General features: G+C 41.7%; 1 non-coding gene across 1 annotated transcript; it reads right to left on the reverse strand.

The window, feature by feature from the left end:
* Positions 1–3531: 3531 nt before the first annotated feature.
* LOC148571778 (small nucleolar RNA R71) lies at positions 3532–3635 on the reverse strand. The gene has a single exon (XR_015880428.1). It is a non-coding gene; the product is annotated as a small nucleolar RNA R71 (small nucleolar RNA).
* Positions 3636–10293: the final 6658 nt, after the last annotated feature.

Raw genomic sequence — 10293 nt, forward strand, 5'->3', positions numbered from 1 at the left:
TAGCCACCAAGTTAGGGGCTAACGTTGGCACAAACTTTTGCTCCTCCCCTTGTAGTTTTCATGTGCCAACGTTAGCCTCAAAGCTAGGGGCTAACGTTGGCGCAAACTTTTGGTGCCCAGGGAGTGTTTTTCTCATGCCAACGTTAGCCTCAAAGTTAGGGGCTAATGTTGGCGCAAACTTTTGGTGCCCAGGGGTGATTTTCATGTGCCAACGTTAGCCTCAAAGTTAGGGGCTAACGTTGGGGCTAACTTTTCACCCAAAAGTTTGTGCAAAAGTTTGAGGCTAACTTTAGGTCCAGCTTTTTGCTTCCTGGTTCAATTTCACTTATTCCATTGTCTTCTCTTTACTCCTCGCTATTCCTTCTTGCTTCAACCTTTCTCCAAGCTTTCTTCACCTATCATTAATCAACCAAACACATCAAAGCTATGCTTAAAATCATGAGATATTCATTCTTTCATAATATGTGACAATTATAGTATAAAACCTCATGAAATAGCATGAATTCATACATGGTTGATTAAATCAAAGGAAACATGAAAATCTACCAAATTGGCTTGCTTAGAGCTCAAGAAAGTGCATAATTCTAATGAAAACAAAAGAAAAAGACTAGTTAAAATAGGCTAAGATGACTTGTCATCAATTGCCAATAACACTCTCAAAAAAAGCCATCAATGCCCACGTTAGAGAGTCACGTTAACCAAGTTAACGTGAACTCTAACATGGAGAAGAGAAGTTGAGCCAACGTTAGTGACACTCAACATTATCACTAATGTTGGCAATCACTCATAAGTGGCCACGTTAGAAGCCACGTTAACCTAGTTAACGTGGCCTCTAACGTTAAAGGGGGGAAGAGAAGCCAACGTTAGTGACACTCAACATTGTCACTAACGTTGGCCTATGGTGCAAAGTACCACGTTAACTCCCACGTTAACTTGGTTAACGTGGGAACTAACGTAGAGGATGAAGAGTTGTCGACAACGTTAGTGACACTCAACATTGTCACTAACGTTGAAGCAACCACACAACCCCCAAGAGTCACGTTAACTTCCACGTTAACTTGGTTAACGTGAAAGCTAACGATGAGAAATGAAGGATGAGCCAACGTTAGTGACACTCAATATTGTCACTAACGTTGGGATGGCTAAAAGATGGCCACGTTAGAAGCCACGTTAACCTAGTTAACGTGGCCTCCAACGTGAGACCTAGGGGCACATTGGAACGTTAGTGACAATGTTGAATGTCACTAACGTTCTCGAAGGATGGCAAAGGCCACGTTAGAAGCCACATTAACCTAGTTAACGTGAGCTTTAACGTGAAGCAAGAAGGGGCACACTGGAACGTTAGTGACAATGTTGAGTGTCACTAACGTTCTCGAAGGTTGACAAGGCAACGTTAAAAGCCACGTTAACCTAGTTAACGTGGGTTTTAACGTGAGGCAAAAGGGTGCATTGGAACGTTAGTGACAATGTTAAGTGTCACTAACGTTCCCGAACTTGGACTTTCACTAAATGATTAACACTCCTTACGCCCTGAGCTTAAGTCTCTGCCCACTCCGCACTTTCTCTCTGCAAGTAAAGCCAAGCCCAAATAAAGAAAGGAACTGCTTCAAACTCAAGATCCAAAGGCCCAAGACTTGAAGAGTGAACTAGAAGCTGAGAAGAGTAGTATATATAAGAGTAGCTTTGAATTGTAAAGGAGTTCTGGAGGCTGAAGAACCACTCTCTGTATTTTACTTTCTTTGCAATTTCTAGTTTGAGGATGTATTCTCCATCTTTGTTTTCATTTTCAAGAGCTATGAACAACTAAACCCCTTTCATTGGGTTAGGGAGCTCTGTTGTAATTTGATGGATCAATACGAATTTTCATTGTTCTTCTTCTATCTTTCCTCTTGATTTTACTTGAAAGCTTTCGATCTTCATCCAATTGAGTAGTTATCTTGGAAGAGAAGCTATTCAAACTTGGATCTCTTTTGAACCTTGGAAGAGGAATGAAGAGATCAAGCTAGAAATGCTTTCTCATGCAGGACCAAATTGGGTTTGGATGGGTATGTGACTGTAACCCTCTCAATACTTGGTTTGGGAAATGCATGTGGTATAATCAGTGACCATACTTCATCTCTTCTCATGAGAAATTGACCAAGGAATTGGCTATTGATCAAGATTTGAGAGATTGAATTGCAAGGAATTGCAATTCAATCACTTAAGATTGCCAAGGAGATAAATGAGTGCATTGATTGAGGAAGAGATGAAAATGAACTTGATCCGGAGAATTGCAACATCTCCTAAGCCCAATGAACTCCCCATCTCTAATCTTACCCATTCTCTTTAATTTCTGCGATTTACTTTTATGAGCAAATCCCCCATTCCCATTTATAATTCTGCAATTTATTTTCAGTCATTTACTTCCAGTCCTTTAATTCTAGCATTTACTTTTCTGTTATTTACATTCCCACCATTTTATTTTCTGCAACTCTCAACCCAATTTCTGGATTCGCTCAACTAGAACATTCTTCTAATTAAAGTTGCTTGATCAATCAATCCCTGTGGGATTCGACGTCACTCTATTGTGAGTTTTTACTTGACGACAACTTCGGTACACTTGCTAAAGGAAGATTTGTTGAGAGACAAGTTTTCCCCGCATCAAGTTTATGGCGCCGTTGTCGGGGATTGATTGTGCATCAACAATGATTAGATTGGAAGATCACTAGATTGAGCATTTTATTTTGTGAATTTCATTTTTCTGTTTGAGTGATTTACTTTTTGTTTTAGTTAAACTTCTTCCCATCTCCATCTACTCTTTTGTTTTTCTTTGTTATTTTCAATTCTGTTTGCTAACCCACTAACTGTTTGATATATTGCATCACCCACAACTAACATCAATTCTGACACAAATACTGTCTGCACCTATTTTCTCTGCTTGTACTTGTTGGTTGTATGACAGGGAGAAGAAGCGGGGCTTCAACTTCCTTTGATTCTGAACCAGAGAGAACCTTTCTTAGACTAAGGAGGGAGGCAAAAGAAAAATGAGTAGTTGGTGCTGAAGAAGAGGAGGAACAGTTTGAGTACTTTGAGCCAAACATAGAAGAAAACATGGAAAATCATCATGAAGAAGAGACTCACAACCATGGCAGAGGAGGTGGAGCAAATCATGCTGGGGAGGATAGAAGAGTTTTGGGCTCTTACGTTAATCCAAATCCAGGCAATTGTGGAAGTAGCATCCAAAAGCCAACAATCCATGCCAACAACTTTGAACTTAAACCATAGCTCATCAACTTTGTTCAGAACAACTGTTCGTTTGGAGGAGGTGTTCAAGAAGATCCCAACCAACATTTGACCACCTTCCTGAGAATATGTGACACAGTGAAATCTAATGGTGTTCATCCTGACGCCTATAGATTGCTCTTATTTCCCTTCTCACTCCGAGACAAGGTAGCCAAGTGGCTGGAATCCTTCCCAAGGGAGAGCTTGACAACTTGGGAGGATGTGGTGAACAAATTCTTAGCAAGATTCTACCCTCCTCAACGAATTAATAGGCTGAGAGCTGAGGTTCAAACTTTCAGGCAACAGGATGGTGAGACTCTGTATGAAGCATGTGAGAGGTTCAAAGACTTAACAAGGAGGTGTCCACCTGACATGTTCAACGAATGGGTCCAGCTGCACATTTTCTATGAAGGGCTCTCTTTTGAGTCAAAGAAGGCAGTAGACCATTCATCTGGAGGGTCCTTGAACAAGAAGAAGACCATTGAGGAAGCCATAGATGTTATTGAAACAGTAGCAAAAAACGACTACTTCTATGCTTCCGAAAGAGGGAACACAAGAGGAGTGATGGAGCTAAACAATGTAGACGCTCTGTTGGCCCAAAACAAGCTCATTACCCAGTAGCTGGCTGACCTCACCAAGAAGATGGAGATGAACCAAGTAGCAGCAATCTCCACTTCATCAACAACACAAGAAGGAGTAAACCAAGAAGCAGAAGGGAGTCAGGAGCAAGGCAACTACATTGGGAATTCACCAAGGAAAAACTATGATCCATACTCCAAGACTTATAACCCTGGATGGAGAAATCACCCGAACTTTGGGTGGGGAAGTGAGCAAGATCAAAACCAAGACCAGAGACGTTATAACTCCAACAACAATGCAGCTCACCAACAATTCACCCAGAGGACATCTCAACACCCCCACAACAACACTTCTCCACATACTTATCAAAACCAAAACAGCACATGTGCTCCAAACCACTCATCAATTGTTGACAGGCTCTCTAAGATTGAAGCCTTACTTGAAGGAATATGCCAAGAGATTCAAGAAAATAAGGTGTTCAAAGAGGAGGTGCGAGCCAATATTAAGAACCAGGGAGAAACCATTAGGAAGATGGAATTCCAGGTGGGATATTTAGCTGAGAAGATTCCCAAACCTACTGATAGCTTCCCAAGTGACACTGAGAAAAACCCCAAGGAAGAAGCAAAGAAAGTAAGATGGGAAGATTGCAAAATGGTCACTACAAGTGATCAAGAGATTGAAGACAAGCAAGGCAAAATGTGCAAACAACCTGAAGACAACTCAACAAAGGAGGAGGATAGAGATCACAAAGAACCAGAAATCTCACAACAAGAGCTGCTGAAGCTCTATGCACCATTCCCTCAACTGCTCAATGGTGCTGTGGGAAAAAGAATATACTCAAGGTTCCTAGACTTGTTTGCATCTCTGCATGTGAACATACCATTCATCAAGGCAATTCAACAAATGCCTGCATTCATGAAATATATCAAGGAACTTCTTCCCAAGAAAAGCTCACTCAAGGGAGGGCAGACTATAGTGATGAAGAAGGAATGTAGTGCCCTTATTCATCCTGAGTTGCCTACAAAAAGAAGAGACCCAGGAAGTTTTCATATCCCTTGTGCCATAGGTGAAAATATGTTCGATAGAGCACTATGCGATTTAGGGGCCAGCATCAACTTACTGCCCTTATCCCTGGTGAAGAGGCTGCAGATCAATGAGATAATGCCTACAGAAGTCATTATCAGACTGGCTGACAAAACACAAAAGCAAGCAATAGGAGTGGTGGAAAATGTGTTGCTAAAGGTTGGGAAGTACTTTCTCCCAACAGACTTTGTCATTCTGGACATGGAAGAAAGTCACACTCACCCAATCTTATTGGGAAGACCATTTCTAGCTACAGCCAGAGCACTTATCGATGTAGAGAAAGGGGAGCTAATATTGAGAATCCATGATGAACGACTCAGCTTCAATGTTTTCAAACTCTCACAAGAAACAGATCAAGAGGACAAGAAACTAAGCACAAATGATAATGAGACACTGAAGGAGGAAACAAGCACTGAAGCACAGCCAGTTCGTTCTGAGACCCCCTTAACTGACAAACAAGGAAAACAGCAATTGCCACAGCTCAAGGAAAAGTTGGAGGAACCCAAACCTCTAGAGGCAGGTGAAGACAGCATCACAACTCCTTGGAGAAAAGAGGTCACCAAGGGGAAGGCAACCTCAAAAGAAACAAAGAAGAAGGTACTAAGGAGATGGAAGAACAAGAAGATCCCTACAGAAGACTTCTCTCCAGGGGATAGAGTTGTCTCAGCCTACTTCCCAGATATTCCCTCTAATCTCCCTAATGTGCCATCTCAATTACCCAAGGTCTTCACTATCAACAGAGTTCTTTCCCTGGAACATGTGGAGATCATTGATCCAACCAATGGATACAAGTCCACAGCAAGAGGGGAGGACTTTAAGCACTACCAACCACCGTGATGAAAGAAAAACGTCAAGCTAGTGACGCTAAAGAAGCGCTTCATGGGAGGCAACCCATGTTTTATATGCTTTCAAATGATAATGAATAAGTCAATCTTTATGAGCTTCAATCCAAACTTAACAAACAATTGGTGAAAATCTTCTTATGCAGAATATAGTGAGGAACAAGTTTGGTGTTCAAAGCAAACCAAGTTGCATGCTAGTCTTGGGAGCTTTGAACACAAAACTTTCATCACAGTGCTTCAAACTAAGTTTGGTGTCACCCCATGGTGCCACCAAAATGCATATAAGGAACCGCCAATAGTTAGTTAGTTAGTTGAAATTCATAAACAAACAATCAAATCCTTTCTTTCAATTTATTCTAGCCGTAGAGTTTTAATTTTCTTATATATTAATTCCCTTATTTCAAATCTTTATAGGAAAGGAAAAGAAGCATAAAAAGGGATTGATTGGACACTTAAATGGGGGAAATTTTGCCACTTAAAGAAGAGGGGCTACACACTTGTTCTAAAGAGGGAATACGTTGGAAAATGTTGCCATGCAACATTGAAAAAAAGGGACCCCTAGAAGACCGAGCAATCCCCATCATAAAGTGATGATCCTTGTCTTCTAGCCATGCATAACCCCAACCGTCCATCAAGTGACCACTTCATCAATCTACACCCTCCATTTTCTCACAACTTCTCTATATAAACAACCCTTGTCCATACCACCCTTTATTGTCATCACACACCTTCACCTCTCTTCATTTCGGTACAATACACCCCCTATCCAATTATAAACATTCCTCCCCTCACTCTCCTCATTGCCATAAAACCCTAAACAACCAAAAGTCTCCACAACCTTACCACCTTCACATATTAAATCATCATTCATGGCATCTTCAAGTTCTAAGAGAAGGGAGGGGAAGGAACCCATGGAAGAACACCCATATGATGAGAAGAGATTTAGAAGCTTGCATCATGCATTGCAATACGGGTGGATGGTTGATAAGGAAATCATTTATGAGCTGGGATTTCAAGTTAAGAAGACTGAATGCCCCGAAACCACAGAGAAGGTAGAAAGGAGAAGATGGGAGCTCCTCACTGACCCGGTCACTAAGGTGAATGCAAATCTCGTAAGAGAATTTTATGCAAATGCAATCAGGTATGATAAGAAAGATGAGTCATATACAAGCTTTGTGAGAGGAACAATGGTGGATTTTGGTCCCATGAGTGTAATGAGGGCATTGAAGCTACGGTCTATACCATTTGAAGAAGAAAGTTACCACTCAAGATTGGACAACAACCCCAATTATGACCAGATTTTACTAGACCTGTGTGTACCAGGAGCTGACTGGGAAAGGGGTGCAGGAAATAAACCAAAGTTCATTAAGAGAACAGATCTCACTCCTGAAGCTAAGGGGTGGTTCGAGCTAGTGAGGAGGTCTATTCTCCCGGCTGCAAACAACTCGGAGGTGAATCTCGAGAGAGCAACAATGTTGCATTGTATACTCAAGGGAGGAGAAATCAAAGTTCATGAGATCATAGCTCAAGGAATTAGAAAGATGGCAGAGAAAAGCGACTCGAGAGGAACATTAGGTTACCCCAGCACTATTTACCGAATATGCAAGAAAGCTAGGGTGGTTTCTGAAGATGAGGACCCCGTTTGGATAAAGGAAGGCATTCCAATAACGGTCCGAAGGATGAATGTTGCAGCACTCCCCCTACCTCAACAGAAGCAAAGAAAGAGGACAGCCCCTCCAGTAGTTGAAGGACAAGTCTTAGAGGGACAAGCACCACAGACCTTGGACATGCACCAATTACAGGAAGCCATTGATGGCTTATCTAGACAATATTTGGAAAGCTAAGGAGCACAGAAAGAGCTTCAACTACAGATGATGGGGCAGCAAGATGAGTGGCAAAGGCAAATGATGGAACAGCAACTAAGCCAAGGACAACAATGGGGAGAAGCATTCAACAGGATGGAACAAAGGCAAAACGAGCAACAAGAATCCACCCAGAGGCTAATCAACATCCAAGCACATCAAGGGACACACATACATGAGATGCATCGAAGACAAATAGAACAGGCAGAACTATTGGACGAGCAAAGGGCATTCGCAGAAGGAGTTTACATGACTCAAACAGGACATCAAATAAATACTCAAGCCAGGCTCGGCTACTTAGTGGGACAGCTGCCAATATTGCATCCAGGAATAGCCAAGTATGATGAGATGAAGGATGAATTAGCACGAAAGGAAAGACAAAGGGTGGAAGAGAGTCATGAGTCAGTGAGGAAGGCACTCGAGGATTGGAAGCAAGCAAGATTAGCACGGATGCGAGGAAATGCAAGAGGAAACAAGGAGGACAAGCAAGGAAAAGAGCGTGGACACCCACAACAGTAAAAGGTGGTGGAGTTCTGGTGCACGAAATTCTGATGTCCAGGCTCAAACTATTCCTGGCACGTGAGCAACTTGGTACGCGTAATCGTGATTACACATTCATAATTTTTCACAACTTCGATACAACTAACCAGCAAGTGCACTGGGTCGTCCATGTAATACCTTACGTGAGTAAGGGTCGAATCCCACAGAGATTGTTGGTATGAAGCAAGCTATGGTCACCTTGCAAATCTCAGTCAGGCGGATATAAAATAATCATGGAGTTTTCAAAAATAACTAATAATATAGGAATAGAGATACTTATGTAAATCATTGGTAGGAATTTCAGATAAGCGAATGGAGATACTTTTCGTTCCTCTGAACCTCTGCTTTCCTACTATCTTCATCCAATCAGTCTCACTCCTTTCCATGGCTGGCTTTATCTGATACATCACCACTGTCAATGGCTACTTTCGGTCATCTCTCGGGAAAATGATCCAATGCCCTGTCACGGCACGGCTAATCGTCTGGAGGCATCACCCTTGCCAATGGCTTCATCTTATCCTCTCAGTGAATAATATGCTCACGCACCCTGTCACGGCACGGCTATTCATCTGTCGGTTCTCGATCATGCTGGAATAGGTTTTACTATCCTTTTGCGTCTGTCACTAACGCCCTGCAATCGCGAGTTTGGAGCTCGTCACAGTCATTCATTCATTGAATCCTACTCGAAATACCACAGACAAGGTTTAGACTTTCCGGATTCTCTTGAATGCCGCCATCATTCTAGCTTACGCCACGAAGATTCTGGTTAGGAGATCTAAGAGATATTCATTCTAGCTTATTTCATGTAGAACGGAAGTGTTTGTCAGGCACGCGTTCATAAAGGAGAAGGATGATGAGCGTCACACATAATCATCACCTTCATCACGTTCTTGGGTGCGAATGGATATCTTAGAAGCGAAATAAGATGAATTGAATAGAAAACAGTAGTACTTTGCATTAATCCTTGAGGAACAGCAGAGCTCCACACCTTAATCTATGGAGTGTAGAAACTCTACCGTATGAAAATACATAAGTGGAAGGTCCAGGCATGGCCGAGATGGCCAGCCCCCAAAACGTGATCAAAGGATCATAAGGTAATCCAAAGATGTCTAATACAATAGTAAAAGGTCCTATTTATAATAAACTAGTCACTAGGGTTTACAGAAGTAAGTAATTGATGCATAAATCCACTTTCGGGGCCCACTTGGTGTGTGCTTGGGCTGGGCTTTGAGTGTTGCACGTGTAGAGGTCTTCCTTGGAGTTGAACGCCAGTTCTTGTGCCAGTTTGGGCGTTCAACTCTGGTTTTGGCTCCTTTTCTGGCGCTGGACGCCAGATTTGGGTAGAAAGCTGGCGTTGAACGCCAGTTTACGTCGTCTATTCTTGGCCAAAGTATGGACTATTATATATTTATGGAAAGCCCTGGATGTCTACTTTCCAACGCAATTGGAAGCGTGCCATTTCGAGTTCTGTAGCTCCAGAAAATCCACTTTGAGTGCAGGGAGGTCAGAATCCAACAGCATCAGCAGTCCTTCTTCAACCTCTGAATCTGATTTCTGCTTAAGTCCCTCAATTTCAGCCAGAAAATACCTGAAATCACAGAAAAACACACAAACTCATAGTAAAGTCCAGAAAAGTGAATTTAACATAAAAACTAATGAAAACATCCCTAAAAGTAACTAGATCCTACTAAAAACATACTAAAAATAATGCCAAAAAGCGTATAAATTATCTGCTCATCAAGTTCCTTCTTTGTTCCATCTTTCTCTGTGTTTTAAATAAGGAAGATCTTGTATGAAATAGAACTTGCTTCCATGTTATGTTTAAACCTTTTTCAAATCATGTTATTTTTAGTTTTTGGTATTGAAGAGAGTCTATGTGCACTGGTCTTTATGTCACTGCATCACTCCCTTATTTACTTGTAAGCTTGTCCCTTTTTATCAAATGAAGAAGAGAATGTTTATGTTTTTAAAAGACCAGGGTAGAGTTCATATTGTGGAAGTGCATTCATGAATCTTTGGGGTAGTCATAAGTTAGCTAAGTTAGTTCAACCACAAGGCTAGGAGGACAACCATCTGACCTGAATACTTTGCTTTGGATACACTCATGAGACTAAGTTAATAACAAG

The sequence above is a fragment of the Arachis ipaensis genome, chromosome B3 (genome assembly GCF_059453495.1).
Source record: "Arachis ipaensis isolate K30076 ecotype BB chromosome B3, ASM5945349v1, whole genome shotgun sequence".
Taxonomy (NCBI): Eukaryota; Viridiplantae; Streptophyta; class Magnoliopsida; order Fabales; family Fabaceae; genus Arachis; species Arachis ipaensis.